The sequence below is a fragment of the Pinus tabuliformis genome, chromosome 7 (genome assembly GCF_031772625.1).
Source record: "Pinus tabuliformis cultivar Carrire ecotype Pingquan chromosome 7, CPIR1, whole genome shotgun sequence".
In the NCBI taxonomy this organism is placed as follows: Eukaryota; Viridiplantae; Streptophyta; class Pinopsida; order Pinales; family Pinaceae; genus Pinus; species Pinus tabuliformis.
In genome coordinates, this window is record NC_142293.1 from 263,062,945 (window position 1) to 263,080,905 (window position 17,961).

At 40.0% G+C, this 17,961-nt stretch overlaps 1 protein-coding gene across 2 annotated transcripts in view; it reads left to right on the plus strand.

Moving 5' to 3' along the window:
• LOC149246860 (alpha/beta-Hydrolases superfamily protein) overlaps positions 1-17,961 on the plus strand; it is a 223,415-nt gene that overhangs the window by 3,495 nt on the left and 201,959 nt on the right. The gene's annotated exons all lie outside the window — the stretch shown is intronic.

The following is a 17,961-nucleotide window of genomic DNA, read 5'->3' on the forward strand; positions in this document are numbered from 1 at the left end:
TGGTCTTCTAGGAGTCTCCCACACAGACCGACGACCAGAACTAGAACCTCCACGTGAGGGTGTAGATGGAGGTGGCAACAACAAAGGAACAAGACTCGGACCTCGAGCACTGCTACTGGATGGTGGAGGTGGAGGTGGCATGGCTGCTGCAGCTGCAGCTGCTTCATCTTCATCCCTTATAAGTTCCTCTTCCAGTTCTTCAAGATGCACTATACCATCCTCCAAATTGTCATCCTCTGGGTGATTGTCCCAAATTCTATATGTGGGATCCTCATAAGCCCAATCACAGTAATGACTCAACAACCTCAAGTTGTAGTGCACATAAACCAAGCTTTCTGCTCGGTTTTCATTGAGTTTGTTTCTTTTCACATTGTGTATGAAGCTGTAGGTGCTCCAACACCTCTCTGCAGAAGAAGTATTCACAACCTGTGATAGAACTTTTTTTGCCAATTTTGGCAAAAGCCCCTAGCCACCATATGTTTCCCACCATGTGAGAGCATCAAATCTGTCTCTGTCTTCCATTGCATGGATGGTACCAAACAAACCAGTGTTACTGAAGTATCTGCCTATTTCAAGGCACACAGCTGCACATTCCTCCCTGTCAGGTATCAACTTTTCCAATGCTTGCAAATATCCACTAGTTACCTCTGCATCTAAATGGGGTTTGGTCCTAATCCCACCCCCTGGTGCAGGTTGGCCCAACCAAGATGTAGAGTAGTATTTTGGTGTAAGGATATACGCCAAGCAATGTAGTGGAAGATTAAGTTTATTCCACCATACACACACAAAATCGTGAATCATTTTGTACAAGTCGGGATCTCTGTTATGAACAATATCTTTTATTTGCCCCAACATGGTATCCATCTGCTCATACACCTCGCTAATCACTGGTTTGTCTGTATCTGCAAACCGAATCATGTGATAAATGGGCTTGGTGAAATCCAACACTTGCCTCACACTTGTCCAAAACTGACCATCAAGAGCGGCCTCCTCCACCAGTTCAAAACCTTGCTTGTCAGCTGCATTTGTAGCCCTTTCCTTTAATACCTGCCAATGTGGAATTGATACCATGCTAGCCATTGACTCTCTTACTTTCAAAAGGCGCCTGAAGGTGAGGTAATAGCTATCAAATTTGGTTTTCGCAATCTTCAACAACTCCAATCTCGAGTGACTGCGGAAAAGGCCATGTGTATTGCTATGATTTGTAATAAATTTTATCATTTGTTTGCCTTTCTTGTACAAATCACCAATCCATTGGTATTGTGCATTTTTGTTCTTGACAACATCATGCAACAGAAGGTTCAATGTGTGAACCAAACATCCAGACCAAAATATGTTGGGGTATTTATCCTCAATAATTGCTCCCGCTGCTTTACAATTAGGAGCATTATCAGTGATGACTTGGATGACATTGTATGGCCCAATACGGTCAATTGTTTCAAGTAATGCTTCTGCAATGTTGATGCCGGTCCTGAACTTGTCTGAGTAATCATGTGTAGTTAGAAAGATGGCACCACTAACAGACACAACAAGAACACTTATCAATGGCTTGCCTTTTACATTTGTCCATCCATCAGATACAATGGACACCCCATGGTCAGTCCAAGAACTTGTCATTCTATTCAAAGAATGTGATATTTTTGCTTTTTCATGATCAAGTCCAATGGTTCTTGCCTTGTCATACCCAGGGCTCTTGTATCCTTTAGGGGCATCATTTATGGCAGAAACCATTTTGTGCCAATAAGGTGATCGAAGAACATTGAATGGTATTCCACATGCATAGAGAAACTTGTAAACCTTAGAATCCACATTATTCCTACACCCCTCATCAAGGAAATCTGATATGGTTCTACGCCTTAAACTTGATGACCCTGTGCCACCATATCCACTGCCTTGGGAGGATGTTGAAGGAGTTCTTTGTGCTTGTGATTGTGAGCTTGGTTCAAAGAAACCCCTTGATTTTTTTGATTTGTATTGGGCTCCCTTCTCTTCCCTTATGTATTTGGCTCTATCCGTTGCTGACACCGCTGGACAAGTTTTGATTCCTATTTGTTTGTCTCCATCCCATGGCCTTTTCCCGCAGAGGTGTTTTCTGGCACGGGTGTATGAACCTGTGTAATCATTGTTGCAATGGGGGCAATGAAATTTAGTAGTTCCACCCCCTTTCCCTGCTTCAGGCCTGTTAACATATTTTCACAATGGGGTTTGGTCTTGTTTAGTTTTTTGAGAGTCATGTTCACCCTCCTCCAGCTCCTCCTCACCGGGTTTTTCATCAAATCCACTTTCTCCAGCTTCTTCATCCCCCTCTTCATTTTGGCCCCTCCGTTTCCTACTCTCCAGCACCATAATAACCATAAAAGGAACCAAGAAGAGGAAAATCCCAAGAAATATAGCCAGGTCCATGATGTTTGATATTTGTGGGCTTTTGAATCTGCAAATTAATTTAATTTATTTAGATTAATTAATTTAATAATTTTAATCTATTAATTTAATTTAGATTCATAATTTTTTTACTAAATATAGTTAATAAACTAAATTAAACTACCTATCTAAATTAAACTAACTAAACTACCAAGTTACTTACCTCTCTGCAGGCTTGCTCCTCGCTCCTCAGCACTTGCTCCTTGCTTCTCCTCGCTCCTTTGCTCTTGCTCTCCTTGCTCTGGCTCTCATACAAGTGATAATGAAATGTTTGTTTGCCCCATTGGGCTTCTAAAACAATTTTTTTTTTAAAATTGGAAAAAATTTTCGTGTCCGCAACTTTTTTTCCGCTCGGATTGCTCACGGAGCGAACGCTCCCGAGCGTTAAAAATTCGCTCCGGGAGCGACGCTCCCGATGTCGGTCCCTAAATTGGCAGGGAGCGCAAATTTTTTTATTGGGAGCGCACTCCTGAAATCGCTCCCGTTCGGGAGCGATTTCGAGAGCGCGCTCCCGACCTGCTCCTGCCCGGAGCGCGGATTAGGAGCGGGAGCGGGGGGGGGGGAGCGCTCCCCTGCAACACTGATTCTAACTTTGAATTTTTAAGCAGTGAGATCCATTTCAATGGTTAATAAGTCTACGATTGAGATGGATCTCTGCAATGTTAACAACCAGCAAAAAAATAGGCAATAGTCCCCGGGACATTGACATTCTAGGACACATGCCGTAGAAATGTCCTATATGTTCGACTTTAAAAGTATTTTGCATTGTTGTTTTGTGACTCTTAAGAGTTCTTATGGTCTCTTGTTCTTTCTTATTATGCAGGTGAAGGATAAAATGTAGATTTGAATTAACATGAAGCTATTTTAACTTTGAATTTTTAAGCAGTGAGATCCATTTCAACGGCTAATAAGTCTACAATTAAGATGGATCTCTGCAATGTTAACAACTAGCAACTAAATAGGGCAGTCCCCAGGACATTGACATTCTAGGACGCTTGACATGTACTCGATATCTTAGTTTTATGGTTAAAATGTTTTGTATTCAACAGTGTCTTGTTTTTAGGGTTAAAGTATCTTGTATTAGACTCTTGTTTTTCGTGTTCTACGTGTTTCATGTCCTTTGTGATGTGACTTAGATTAGTAGACTTGGCTCAGGAAAGACTTGACGAGGCAGAAGAGTCTCGATAGTTTGACTCATCTCAGGAGAAGCTTGGTAAAAACTCGGCAAGCGCAAAAATGTAAGTAGGGAATTGTACTTGGGCATTTGTAGGCAGGGCTGTTTTGGGGCATTTATACTTGGGTTCGTCAATCATGATTGGGTTCACTGGGTTCTTATGGTCTCTTGTTCTTATTATGCAGTTGAAGGTTAAAATGTAGTTTTAAAGGGATTTCAAGTGTTTCGTAAATGTCCTTTCTTTATATATATATATATATATATATATATATATAGATATATATACTCAGTGTATTGTTTTTAGGGTCAAAGTGTCATGTATTGCACACTCATATTTCCATGTTCTCTATTCCATGTCGTTGTGACTTTTATATATCTATATATATAGTCAGCGTCTTATTTTTTTTAAGGGTGAAAGCGTCTTGTATTAGACACTCATATTTCCATGTTCTTTGTGTGACTTAGATTAGCAGACTTGGCTTGATAACGACTCGGCAAGGCAGAAGAGTGTTGAGAGTTTGACTCATCTAAGGAGAAGCTTGGTAAAAACTTGGAAAGTGCAAACATGTAAGTAGGGCACTGCTGTTGCTGGGTATTTGTAGGCAGGGTTGTTTTGGGGCATTTATAGTTTACTTGGGTTGGTGAATCATGCTTGGGCTTATTGAGTTTGTTTCGTGATTTCTTGCGTTGATCAAGCCAAACTTAGTTTGGCCCAATGACTGGTTTTGCTTGTGAGTAGAGGCATCTGGTAACAAAGATCTATGCTATGTTAGCATATGACAACAATTAAAAGAGAATGTAAAAACCAAATTTACCTAGGTAAATTTTGTTATGGTTACACTAATGGTGTTGATTTACAAAACCAAAAATGATAGTTATCATAACCAATGTAAGATGCCTACTTCATTTATGAAGCCTGAGGGATTAAAGGGGCAGTGAGTTTGATTGTAAATTTTCTCCTAATAATAAAATCCTTACCTTGTTCGCGGATGATTCCTTGACAAACTGTTAGGGTTTTACCATGTAAAATCTTGTTTGTATTTATTTATTCTTTTTCTCTCTATCTGCAATGCTTGTACAGACTCTGAATACCAACAAGTGGTATCAGAGCACCATGTTGAAAATAGCCCAAGTCGTATCACTCGTTGAGTTGTGATGTTGGAACCCCCGCAGACTAGTGTTGGCAAAGGAGGGTGGCAGAGAGCTAAAGCTGTCCACTGTTGAAAAAAAAAAGAAACTCCCCACGTGTATAAGAGGGAGGTTGCACTAGGGACAAATTGCAAAAGAGCGAGCTCAGTAGCCGTGTTTCTTTGTAGAGTCTGAGTTTGGGCACTAAACAATCGATCCCATAGAGGAACAGTGAAGCCACGCCACATAAAGCTGTGAAAATTCCTCAAACTGCAACTATTGGAATTTATTCTCCTAATTGAGTATCAATTTATTACTTTTCTGATTAATATTGAATAAACTCACTGCAATTCTTCGCAAAAATAAATACGCTGCAGGAAAAAAATAACTGGAACTGAGAAATTCAAGTACACAATTAACACAGTTATTTTGGACTAATGTCCTTGGAAAAACCCGAAGGGAAAACTGGTGCAGCAGATGAGGGTTTATATTATTATTATGCAATAGTAAAAATCCGAGTACAATAATCTGGATGCCTCAGTGACGATCCTTTGACAAATAATCTAGAAAAAAATATGGGAGAGAATTTTCTCCTTTTGCAAATCAACTGGCCTCCTTTTGGCTTGCTCGCACTGCCTACTGGCTGCTGGCATACGCATGCCTAGGCGACCCCTGAAACTGCCTCCAACTAGGCCGTCTAACCTCCCTTTGCCTCTGGAAATGACTTACTCTGCCTTCCGGGTGGTCTCTTGGCCTTCAACAACTAAATCGATCTCTCCCTAGCACTCATACTGGGGTTTTCGGCTCATTCGCACTGCGTGGACGAATTATTTTTGAATAATTCTACCCCCCTCTTTCCTACCTCTTCGACACTGGAAATTTGCTGGGAAATTCCTCCTGAATTTTCCTTGTTGCTCCCTCATTCACTGATGCTCCTCCACTGGCTCGAATTGTTCCCTTGCAGAATCTCTGTGCACTGGGAAATTTGCACAGCCTGGATACTTGCTCCTTCACTTGTGTCTCTCCTCATCCCATCGATTTGCTCTTATAATCTCTCTCTAGAGCTTCAACGACCATGATTAGATCCTCATCAACAACTAAAGATCATCTTAGACTCGATCTATGTGAGTCTCCAGAGCATTCTCAATCATCCTCAATTAATTCCCATTAATTAATCAATTTTCCTAAGTTAGACTTAGGCATTTTTAATTATTGATCAATTAATTTAATTGAGGTATTTCACAAGCTTATATCGTGTTAGTTTTTGTAGCATCGGAGGTGTTCTAGTCTCGAAACTTTGCGGAGATGCTAAAACATAGGAATTCTTTTTAACCCACAAATTGTTTATGGAAATTCCACCTAGAAGTGTCTCAATTAGATTATTAGCCTATTTTTAAATATTTCCTAAGTCTAAACTTAGAAAAGTGGTTAATTAATCAGTGTTAATTTAGAAATGTATGAATCATCTAGAAACTCACACAGATCGATTGAGAAATAATCTTTAGCCATCGATTAAGACCTAATCTTGGTCATTGGAGGTCCAACAAAAGATTATAAGTAGAAGTCAATGGGTAGATGGAGAATACACACTTGAGATCGATTTCCTTAGAGAGTTCGATTTTCCAGAGAGCAGCAACAATCGCCGAAAGAGTTCGAGCTTCAGAAGGGAAGCATATATACAGAGAGGCAGGGACAGTGAAGTCGAAGGAAGATTTTCCAAATTTGGTGAGTACTTTGCAGAGAGGTCGGGATTTTCTCTAGGAGGTTGCGCAGAGGCAACCTAGAAGCCTCAAAAGGGTAGTTCGATTTTGTTGGAGGAGAAGACATTTTCAGTTCTAGAGGTTGGGAAGAGTTTCCAGAGTACTGTAGAAGTGTTTTCCCAGTCAACAGCAGATAGGACTCCTAGATTGGTAGTCGATTCAGGCAGCACGTGCGACAGGCAACATCAGAGTGACACAGAGCCTGCGTAGACCCAGTTAGATGGCTAGCTTTTCAGGGGCAGTCAAGTGCCGGGATTGCTTGGAGTGAGGGTAATTTCCCTGAGATAATTTTTGCTAGTATTTTCTCTGCAGGATTGCCAGTTTCCGGCATCCAAATTGTACTTAGTTTATTTCATTGTTGCATAATAATAAAAACCCTTAGTTGCTACTCCAATTTTCCCAAGTTGGCTTTTTCCGAGGACTTTAGTCCAAAAATAATTGTGTCAATTGTTTGTGTGTGTGCTAGAATATTTCTCAGTTTCCAACGCTACTATTTTCTATTGTATTTTTGTGAAGATTGCAGTGTGTTTATTTCGTTGTTGTCGTAGCAATAAACTACTAATTTAACTAACAGTTAGAAGAAATAATTCTAGCTGTTGCAATAAAATTTCATAGCGAAATTTTCTCAGCTGCCGAATAATTTCATAGCGCGAAATTTTCACATCTCGCAAAACCTTTTCCAGGTTTTGGAGAACTCATGTTGCTTAGCCTTTTAGACACAAATCGAGACTAGACCACTTGTTTGATGCTACAAAAACTAACACTCCCTCTTAGCAAGGAAGGTGTTCTCTCCACCAATACTACTCTCTTGCACCTAGATAGTCTTGCGCTGCTGATGTCTGACTGACCTTCTCCACTTTTCCAAGCTGACCAATTTCCCTGTCACAGGAAATCATTGTGAGAATATTGTCCATCATGCTACTGCGTAAACTCTTATCTACTCATACTGCTGCTGCTATCTCTGCACTGTTGTTGCAACTACTGCAATGAGTCTAATCTCCCTAGATCCTGAAGCGCTAGCTTCCATAGGGTTGCTCCCTCTGAAGCTAGACTCCCTCTCAGTCTCGATCTCCCTATGGGAAATCTCTCTGCTCTCTCATGGCAACTCACACTATGGTGGTTCACAGACATTGGGTGGCCACTACATCCACGGGAAAATTCGTGAAGATCAACCCCAAAGGGAATCAAATCCCACTGACCAAACTAGCAGGGCCTAACCCAAAGGGCGTCGAGGATAATTAACCCTATGACCTCCCAATTGGCGAGGTACTTAGTAAAGGGAACTCAACCAGTTGAGCTAACCCTTGGGGCTATTTTCGCAAGCGTATCTCGTGAAACCTTTTCCGTTTTTTGGAGAACTCGTGTTCCTTAGCCTCTTAGACACAAATCGAGACTAGAATACCTATCCGATGCAATGTTATCAGAACTGGTGGAATCGGCTGGTCCGACTGTTTTTGGCCCAAAATCAGTCCGAAAGGGAATAGGCCGGTTCGGTACCGAACCAACCTATTCCACCAAATTGGTCGGTTCAAGATCGATTTTGTGCAATTTGTACCTTCCCAGGTGAGTGTAAAAAAATGCCTTTTTTTGTTATTTGATTTTTTCATTTGATTGGCCCACTTCTAATTCTCCCCTAGGCCAGCCTAATATTCAAGCCTATGGTCCTATTATTGCTACACATTTCATGGTAATGTTAAATTTTTAAAGTAAAAGTGACATTCTCCTTAATATTTCATTTCCATCCTTTTACTTAAATTTTTAGCATTACCATGAAATGACTCAGGATGTTTGAGAGTGGTTCCAACTTCATTAGATTTCATACGGAGAAAGTAGAATTTTAGAGTTCACTCAAAATCCAACAGACTTAACAAATTTTCAGGATATCAAGATTGCGGGGATTGCAACGTTTCCATTGGATTTTGTCATGTACGAGGGTAAAGAAATATTATTTAATAAAGAGCACCAATCCCTCTATGTACTTTGGTGTTAGTGGTAATGGTTGTCGAGCTCCTCTATCATGACTCTACTAAAAATGTATCCATCACTCAAACAAAATCTTGACTTGACATGCTACGCTTTTTCTATCTTATTTTAATGCTTAGAGGGTTATATTGATGATGAAGATCCCAATATAGGCAATGATTGCAGACTTGGATGCTACTCATTCTTCAAATGAGGATGAGGAGGATGATCAGGATGATGATTTCGATGATGACATTAATAATTAGCACTTGTAGGTTGTAGCTATAGTATTGTAGATTGTAGTATCATACTATCATGTAATTTTGGACTATAAGACCTTTTAGATCCTGCTTCTTGATGTTTTTTGGTTTAGTGATGTTTTGCACTAAGTGCTATTTTGGTTATATGCACTATTACTTGCTATATAAACGAGAACTTTTGCATATTTGTGTATAAATGGTTTGGATTCATATGGATGCACATGAATATATATGTTTATCTTTAAAATGTGAATATTTTATGTGTTTTTGGTAAACTTTTTTATTTTTTATTTTTTTTTTCGGCCTTTTACCGGTTTTGGTCCGGTTCTTACCGTTCCCAGTCCACAAGGTTTTTCAGTTCGATCACCAGTTTGGTTCTGATAACATTGGTTTAATGCTACAAAAACTAACAACAATGAATCACTGTAAAATCGTGCAACGAAGAGGTGCGTTGAGTATGTTATAGAGGTTAGTTGTGTAGCCGCTATCGTGTATCATAGTTCGCACATACTCATAAAGGCTCGTGTGCAAAGGTAGAGATTCACATGGAGATGGAGGTTGTCTTGTAAAGTTAACCAGGAAATCCGTTTGCACAACAAAGGTGAGAGTTAGGCTGAGTTGAAACCCTAGCCGACTGAAAGGAATATCAGGTACAATTTTTTTTGTGGAAGCATGTATAAATTTTCTTGATGAAAGTATAAAAGTTTACATGGTATAAGTCAATTTTTTGGTAAAGAATATATATATATATATATATATATATACACACACACACACACACCCTGTTTTATAAACCTGAAACCCTGTTTCTCAAACTTGGATTCTTGAAAGTTTATGTATGCCCGTTTTACAAACTTGAAACCCTATTTCTCAAACTTGGATTCTTGAAAGTTTATGTATACCATACATATATATGTGTGTGGTATACATAAACTTTCAAGAATCCAAATTTTACAAACTGGGTTTCAGGCATGTAAAAATAAATAACTTGGGTTCTTGAAAGTTTATGTGTACCATATGGCATATAGATATAACTTTCTAGAATCCAAGTTTGAGAAACAGGGTTTCTGGTTTGTAAATTCTTGAAAGTTTATGTATACCATATATATGGTATACATAAACGTTTAAGAATCCAAGTTTGAGAAACATGGTTTTAGGTTTGTATATATATATATGGTATACGTAAACTTTCAAGAATCCAAGTTTGAGAAACGAGTTTCAGGTTTGTAAAATGGGGTGTGTGTATATATATACATATATATAATTTAATTGACATATTTAAAAAAAAGAAATCGATTTGGAAGGAGAGTCCGTGTGTAGAGAATAATGACAAAGGTGACGAATACAAAATTTGAAGTTGAAAAGTTTAATGGCAAAAACAAATTTGAATTGTGGAAACTTAAAATGTTGGATTTACCAGTACAACAGGGGTTGCATAAGGTGTTAGGAGGCAAGAGGAACAAACCTGCAACGATCACCAATGAAGAGTGGGAGGACTTGGGTGCCAAAGAAATTAGTACAATTCAGTTATGTCTAGTTGATGATGTCTTGTTTAATGATATTGGAGAAGTAACAACAACATGCTTGTGGACCAAGTTAGAAGGCCTTTCTATGACAAAGTCTTTGAAAAATCTGATCTACTTGAAGGGGCTATTGTACAGTCTTAAAATGAAAGAAGGTACAAAAATTGTAGATCACTTGAATGTGTTTAATCCTCTTATTTGCTAGTTGAATAGTATGGATGTCAAACTCAATGGTGAAGATAAGATAATTACACTGTTGTGTTCATTGCCTAAATCGTGGGATCATTTAGTAACTTCCATTAGCTTTAGTACAACTGAGACTCTTGAATTTGATTCTATTGTTGGAGCATTGTTGTCTAAGGAGGTGAGGAGGAAATCAAGTATTTAAACCTCCACACCAAAAGCAATGGTGTCTAAAGGTCAGTCCAAGGAAAGAGGAGAAAAGTCGAGAGGTACATCCAAATCAAAGTCTAAAGGCAAAAAGAGAAAACTCAAATGTTGGTATTGTAACAAGGTTGGGCATCTCAAGAAGGATTGTTGGAAGAGACAGGAATCCAAGGATGACTTCAAAAAGGAGGCAAATATTGTTGAGTTAGTCTCAATTATGATTAACGCAGTTTTGTCTATTAGTAATGTTCCTCAATACTATGAACATTAGTTAGATTCTAGCCTTCTCATCATATGTGTCCACACAAATTGGTTTTCTTCATATGAAAAAGTTGATGGTGGAATTGTTCTTATGGGAAATAACATTTCTTGTGGGAAGTGTCAAAATTAAAATGTTTGATGGTATTATAAGAACATTAACAAATGTTAGACATGTGCCTGAACTAAAGAAGAATTTAATTTCTTTGGGAGCTTTGGATTTTGGAGGTCATAAGTTTACAGGTCAAGGTGGAGCATTGAAGGTGTCCAAGGGCACTTTAGTGGTCATGAAGGCTATGAGGGCAAGAAATCTGTACAAGATGGATGGAAGTACTTGAATCAACGAAGTAGTGGTGGCATCTGAGGATGTGGTTGTATCCACTTGTTTATGGCATCAACAACTAGGTCATATCAGTGAGAGAGGACTACAGATATTGATGAACCACAAATTACTTCCAAATTTGAAATCTCTGAATTTGAATTTCTACAAACATTGTATATTTGGAAAGCAATGTAGACAAAAATTTAAAGTAGGTAGTCATGTTAGTAAAGGAATTCTTGATTATATTCATTCTGATGTTTGGGGGCCATCCCCTACTGTTTTTTCAGAGGATTGTCATATTTTGTAACATTTATAGATGATTTCTCTAGAAAAGTGTGGGTTTATGTTTTGAAAAGAAAAGTTGATGTGTTTAATACATTTAAACAATTTAGAGTAATGGTAGAAAACAAAACTGGCAAAAAAATCAAATGTTTAAGAATATATAACGAAGGTGAGTTCACTTCTTTAGAATTCGAAAAGTATTGCAAAGAAGTTGGGATCGTAAGACACAAAACCACTATATATACTCCCCAACAAAATGGCATAGTAGAATGCATGAATGTGGTTCTTCTTAAAAGAGTAGGAAGCATGCTCAACAATGCCAATTTGCAACAAGAGTTGCGGGCATAAGGAATCACCACTGCTTGTTATCTTGTAAATCAATCACGATTGGTCACAATAAACTATAAAATCCTTGAAGAGGTCTGTGTGAAAATTCCACAACCGGAATCATATTGCAACAACTAGAAATTATTCTCCTAATTGTTAATTTAATTTAACAATTTATATACTATTTCCTACGGCAAATACTAAATAACTCACACCGCAACCTACACAAATAAAATTGCAGAAGAATAAACGCTGGAAGGAATGCTAGCGCACACAAAATAACACCGTTATTTTTGGACAAATGTCCCCAAAAAACCCAACTTGGGAAAACCGGTGCAACAACTAAGGGTTTTAATATTAAGCAGCAGTGAAATAATCTGAGTACAACTGCATGCCGAAATTGATAATCCTACAAAGAAATAATGGCAAGAAAAATTTAGTGAGGAAAATTCCTCACTCCACAGGAAAATTCGGGCTCTCACCTCAGCTCGAGGTGAGTTGTCCAAACTGGCTCTGCACAACTATTGCCTCACACTAGCGCAATCCCTTCTGCACTCGGTTCGAACCAACTTCTCCTCAAGCCATTTGGTTTGCTGATGTCTAGGAAAATGTCTCTCCTGGCCTTTGGAACCTCTTCCAGTTTCTGGCAGTGAAACTCGTCTTTCCCCAGCAGAACCGAAATTGCCTCTAGAGGCTACTGCTTTGCTCTGCGTCAGCTTCTCTGCAAATGCACTCACCGGATCTGGAAATCTTCCTCTGGCTTCACTATCTCTTCCCCTCTCACTGCTTCGATCTCACTAGCTCTCTCTCCGGCAACTGACTGCTGCTACATTGGAAATCGATCTGCTCAAAAATTGACCCTCTCAAGTGTCTTCTCCAAGTTCCCATCGACGACTTCTTATAATCCTATGTTGGGACTCCAACGACCAAGATTAAATCTTAATCGATGGCTAGGATTAACTTGAAGTCGATTCATGTGAGTTTCTAGATCATTCATGCCTTGACCTAATTAATATTGATTAATTGACCATATTCCCTAAGTTTAGACTTAGGAAATATTTACAATCTGGTTAATAACTAATTAAGTCATTTCTAGGCGGAATTTCCAGAAACGATTTCTGGGTTTTGGAGATCTCCTGTGTTCTAGCCTCTCCACAAAATTTCAATGCTAGAACACATTTGATGCTACAAAAACTAACACTCCCTCTTAGCGAAGAATATGTTCTAGTGCTCTTTTGCTCATCCTGTAGTAGCACCGTCTCTGCATCATCTCTTGTCACGCTGCTGTTGCCCACCAACCACTGCTCAACTCTGATATTCATTGCGTTTGTGCTTCTGTTGACCCTACTGAACTGCTGCCAACATTGCAACTCCCTCTCATCTGTTGCTGCTGTAACTGCAACAATTGAAACTAAGAAGCATCCTAAATACTGAATCAATTGTGATCAGTATGATGCATCTGTCACTCGAGTCTCTGATTGCTGCTAGTATCTGCACTGTCTTTGAAGAATCTGTGTTGTTGTTGACTTCGCACTATGCCAACTGCACTGTTGCCAACTCCGCACTGCGCTCCCCAGCATCTGACTGCTACTAGACTCTGTAGCTATCACTATGGCATATGACTGCATCAACTGTCACTGATCCAACATGCTACTGAATATTGTGGGCCCTCTTAGCAAGGTATTGATCCATGAGGTGGACTCCTCAAGGATCCTGCCCATCTGTAGCACTCTGGGGCTACTAGCACCAAGTCTCCCCACCTCACTCTTGGAGGTATATCAACAAACATGGCGAAGTATTCCTCCAGGTTGGAGGAAATCCTATTGATATCTGTTGATGTTGCCCACTGGTCCTGCTTCTCCTCCTTCTCCTTCTTCCTGAGAGGACACTGGGTACTGTAGTGACCAAGCCCACCACATTTGAAGCACTTGACCTTCGACATGTCCTTTTTCTTTCTTCTCTGCTCCCCCTGTCCTTGACAGGAACCCTTTGATGCGAGCGCCACATTCTCCTCCTTCACCTGCTTTGATCTGCTGTTGCTGCCACTAATGGAGCTCTTCAATAGAGCTCGTCTCAACTCCTCCTGTTGCAAATCGACCCACATCCAATCCCACCTTGGTGTTGATTTTGGGTAGCATCGAATGTGCTCTAGCCTTGAAATTTGGTGGAGAGGCTAAGACACATGAGATCTCCAAGACCCAGAAATCGTTTGGAGAATTTCCACCCGGATGAAGAGTTATTGAAATAATTAATATTTTTAATGAGTTCCTAAGTCTAAACTTAGGAAAATAAAATATTAATGGGTATTAATAAAGATAAGGGTGAGAAGCTTCTAAGAGACAAGGATCAAGTCTGTTTTAATCTTAGCTGTTGATTAGAGACTTAATCTCGACCGTTGATTCATCAACAGGAAAAGTATAAGAGAAGACTTGAGGATCATTTGGAGATACACCAACAGATACTCATTATCCCAAGGAAAATCGATTCTCAAAGAGAAGGAAATCGATTTCAGAGGGAGAGTAGCAAGGTGGAGGAAGAGGAGGGGAGCAATAGCAGTCAGTGACTGAGGAGGAGGTGACACATGGCTATCGAGAGACAGCGTAGAGGGAAGATACAGTCCAGGAGATGCAGTCCTCATGCAGGCTGATGCAGAGGCACGCAGGTTGACGCAGAAGTGATGCAGAGGTAGGAGAAGGGTCTCCAGGGTGTCAGAAATTTTCCAGGAGAGAGATGAACTATGCCTCAGGTGTTTTCCCTCAGTAGTATCTCAGTTTCTCTGTAAAATGATTCCTTGTAAAGCGGTTGTTGTTGAAGATTAATAAAACCCTCATCTATTGCACCGATTTTCCCACATTGGGTTTTTCTGGGGAAAATTGTTCAAAAACAACTGTGTTGATGTGATTGGTTCTTGTGCTTGTATATCAATGTTATTTTCTCTATGCATTTATGTGATAACTGCAGTAGAATTTATTTTCATGTTTACTGAAGGGATTTCGTAAATAACTTATTGTGAGAAATAGGTAGGTGAAATAAATCAGTTGCTGCAATATAATTTCGTATTTGGAAATTTACACATGGTATCACAGCAAAGATCGGGCAACAGGGGAGACGAGTTTTGCTATGAGTCAGGAGCATGATGCTGAGGCATCAACTTAGAGGGACTCACACAGATCTCCAGATAAAGAAGAAAGCATGAAGAACATGGATCACGATTATTCTATGTTAGCTTCTAGATTGGAAGAAGAAGTTGCTTGCCTAGCAAGTTTTGCCTCCTCTGAGGTTTGGTATATAGAGAGTGGATCTTCCTGGCATATGACAGGAATATGAGAATGTTTTTCGAATTATCAGGAAGAAAGGATGAATTTTCAGATCACCATGGGAAATAAGGCAAAGTGTATTCCCGTAGGAAGAGGTACTGTAGTCTTTCAAACAGAAGCAAGGGATCGGCTTTGGGCAACCAATGTGCTACATGTGCCAAGATTGGGGATGAACTTACTTTCTGTATCTTAACTTCAAAACAAGGGCTATGCCGTTTGCTTCATTAAGGAGAAAGTATATGTCAAACACCCGAGTTGGAAAAAGAAGGCCCAAATTGGAATAAGAAATAATAGGCTACATAGATTACAACGAGAATCTGCAATGGCACTGATAGGTAGCAGTCGGGATAAAGATTTGAATGAACTATGGCATAGGAGGATGGGACACTTACACCATGGGGCTCTGAGAATTCTCGGTAAAACAATATCAGGAGTTCTAGAATTAAGTACTGAACGAGATGATGTATGCAGAGGGTGCACTCTAGGCAAGTATGCCAAAACAATTTTTTTCAGAAGTTACAATAAGGCTCAGAGTGTTCTAGAATTGGTACACTTAGATATCTATGGACCTATGTCCACAAAAGCTCTTAGTGGTGCCGAATGCTTCGTCACCTTCATCGATGACCATTCCAGGAAGACTTGGATCTACTTTCTAAAAACCAAGGATGAGGTTTTTGGTCAATTCAAAGAGTTCAACGCTCTAGTGGAGAATCTGACAGGAAAGAAGATAAAAGTGTTGCGCTCAGACAATGGTGGAGAGTACGTTGACAAGGACTTCATCGATTTTTGCGCTAGGGAAGGCATCAAAAGAGAGTGGACAACTCCCTACAATCTAGAGAAGAATGGAGTAGCAGAAAGGAAAAACAGGACTATTGTGGAAGCAACTAGGGCGATGATGTATGATCCGAATATGCCCAAATTTCTGTGCGCAGAAGCATGTAGCACGACAGTTTATGTCCAGAACAGGACTCTGCCCAGGGCATTGGGCAAGATTACTCCGGAAAGTATCTTCATCGGGAAGACCCCTGAAGTCAGTCACTTAAGGATATTTGGGAGTTTGGTGTATTGTCGTATACCCGAAGAAAAGAGAAAGAAATTGAATTAAACAATTGAGAAAGGATATCTTGTGGGATATAGCGAGAATGCTAAGGCATATAGAGTCTATCTAGCAGGAAGCAGGGAGGTAGTAGTTCGGTGGGATGTAAAGTTAATGGAGGACAGGGCTTTCAGGAAATTCCCGAGAAATGCCTTCCAAGGAGTAGTCAAAAGACAATCTGTTGGTCCAACCACTTCGATCAGTAGAAACCGGTACCAACAATTCTTCTAGAGGTAAAGTTTCAGAATAGGTGGAATCTCAGGAAGAGGAGGAGCTGATAGATGTACCCACTACCAAGGAAAGAATGAGCCGGGAACTCCGATAGATTCTACGGGATGCAGAGGACTTCATTGGTGCACCTAGGAATGATAAAAGGGAGCAAAGACAACCAGACAGATACCAGGCCATAGTAGCTCAGGTTGGGGAACCCTCTAGCTTTCAGGAGGCCGTTCAACATCAAGTATGGGTAGATGCTATGGTGGAGGAATACAACTCTATAATGGTCAATGATGTCTAGGAAGTGGTACCTAGGCCTCAGGGCATGTCAATGGTAGGTTCGAGATGGATCTACAAAGTCAAATATGTTGCAGACGACAGCGTGGAGAAATACAAAGCCAGGTTTGTGGCTATGGGTATGCTCAGAAGGAAGGGATAGACTATGAAGAAACCTTCGCCCCAGTAGCCAGGTATACTTCTATCAAAAACCGTGATATCTCTTGCAACACAAATGGGGTGGGAGATTCACTAGATGGATGTCAAGATGATGTTCTTGAATGGGGTGATAGAAGAAGAAGTATACATTGAACAACCAGAGGGTTTTGAGACACATGAGAAGGAATCTCATGTATGTAGGTTGAAGAAAGCCTTGTATAGGGTTAAGCAGGCACCTAGAGCATGGTATAGTCGAATTGATGGCTACTTGCAGAAGATGGGATTCGTCAAGAGTGATGTAGATCCTAATCTCTACTATCTTGTCATAGAGAATGAGCCTATGTGGATGATCTTTTCCTGACAGGATCATCCAGGCTCATCAAAGACTGCAAGGAGAACCTAGCCACAAAATTCGACATGAAGGATTTGGGACAGATGCATTATTTCCTGGGATTGGAAGTTTGGCAGCAGAAGGGTGAGATCTTCCTTGGACAAGGGAGATATCCTATAGAGATTTTGAAAAGATTCAGAATGCAGGATTGTAGACCTATGGCTACTCCAATGATCACCAACTGGAAGAAGATTGATGCATTAGAAGATAAAGACATCGATCCCACTTTGTACAGGCAGCTTATAGGGTCCCTAATGTATCTGGTCAATACCAGGCCAGACATTTGTTATGCTGTCAACACCCTCAGTCAGTTCATAGTGGAACCCAAGAGGGCGCACTGGGCAACAACCAAACATGTTCTCAGGTATATACAAGGAACAATCGAGCATGGACTACTGTACACCCAAGGCAATGACATTAGGCTGAGTGGGATCACTGACGCAGATTGGGTTGGAAGTTCAGTAGATCGGAAAAGTACCACTGGGTACTGTTTCAACATTGGGTTAGGAATGACCTCCTGGTGTAGTAGAAATCAGAAATCCGTGGTTCTGAGCTCAACTGAAGTAGAATATATGGCAACTAGCACAACTTCATGCGAAGCCATATGGCTTAGGAAATTTCTTGTGAATCTATTAAGGAGAAGGATGGAAGCGACCAGGATTTTGTGTGATAATCAAAGTTGCATCAAGCTATATGAGAATC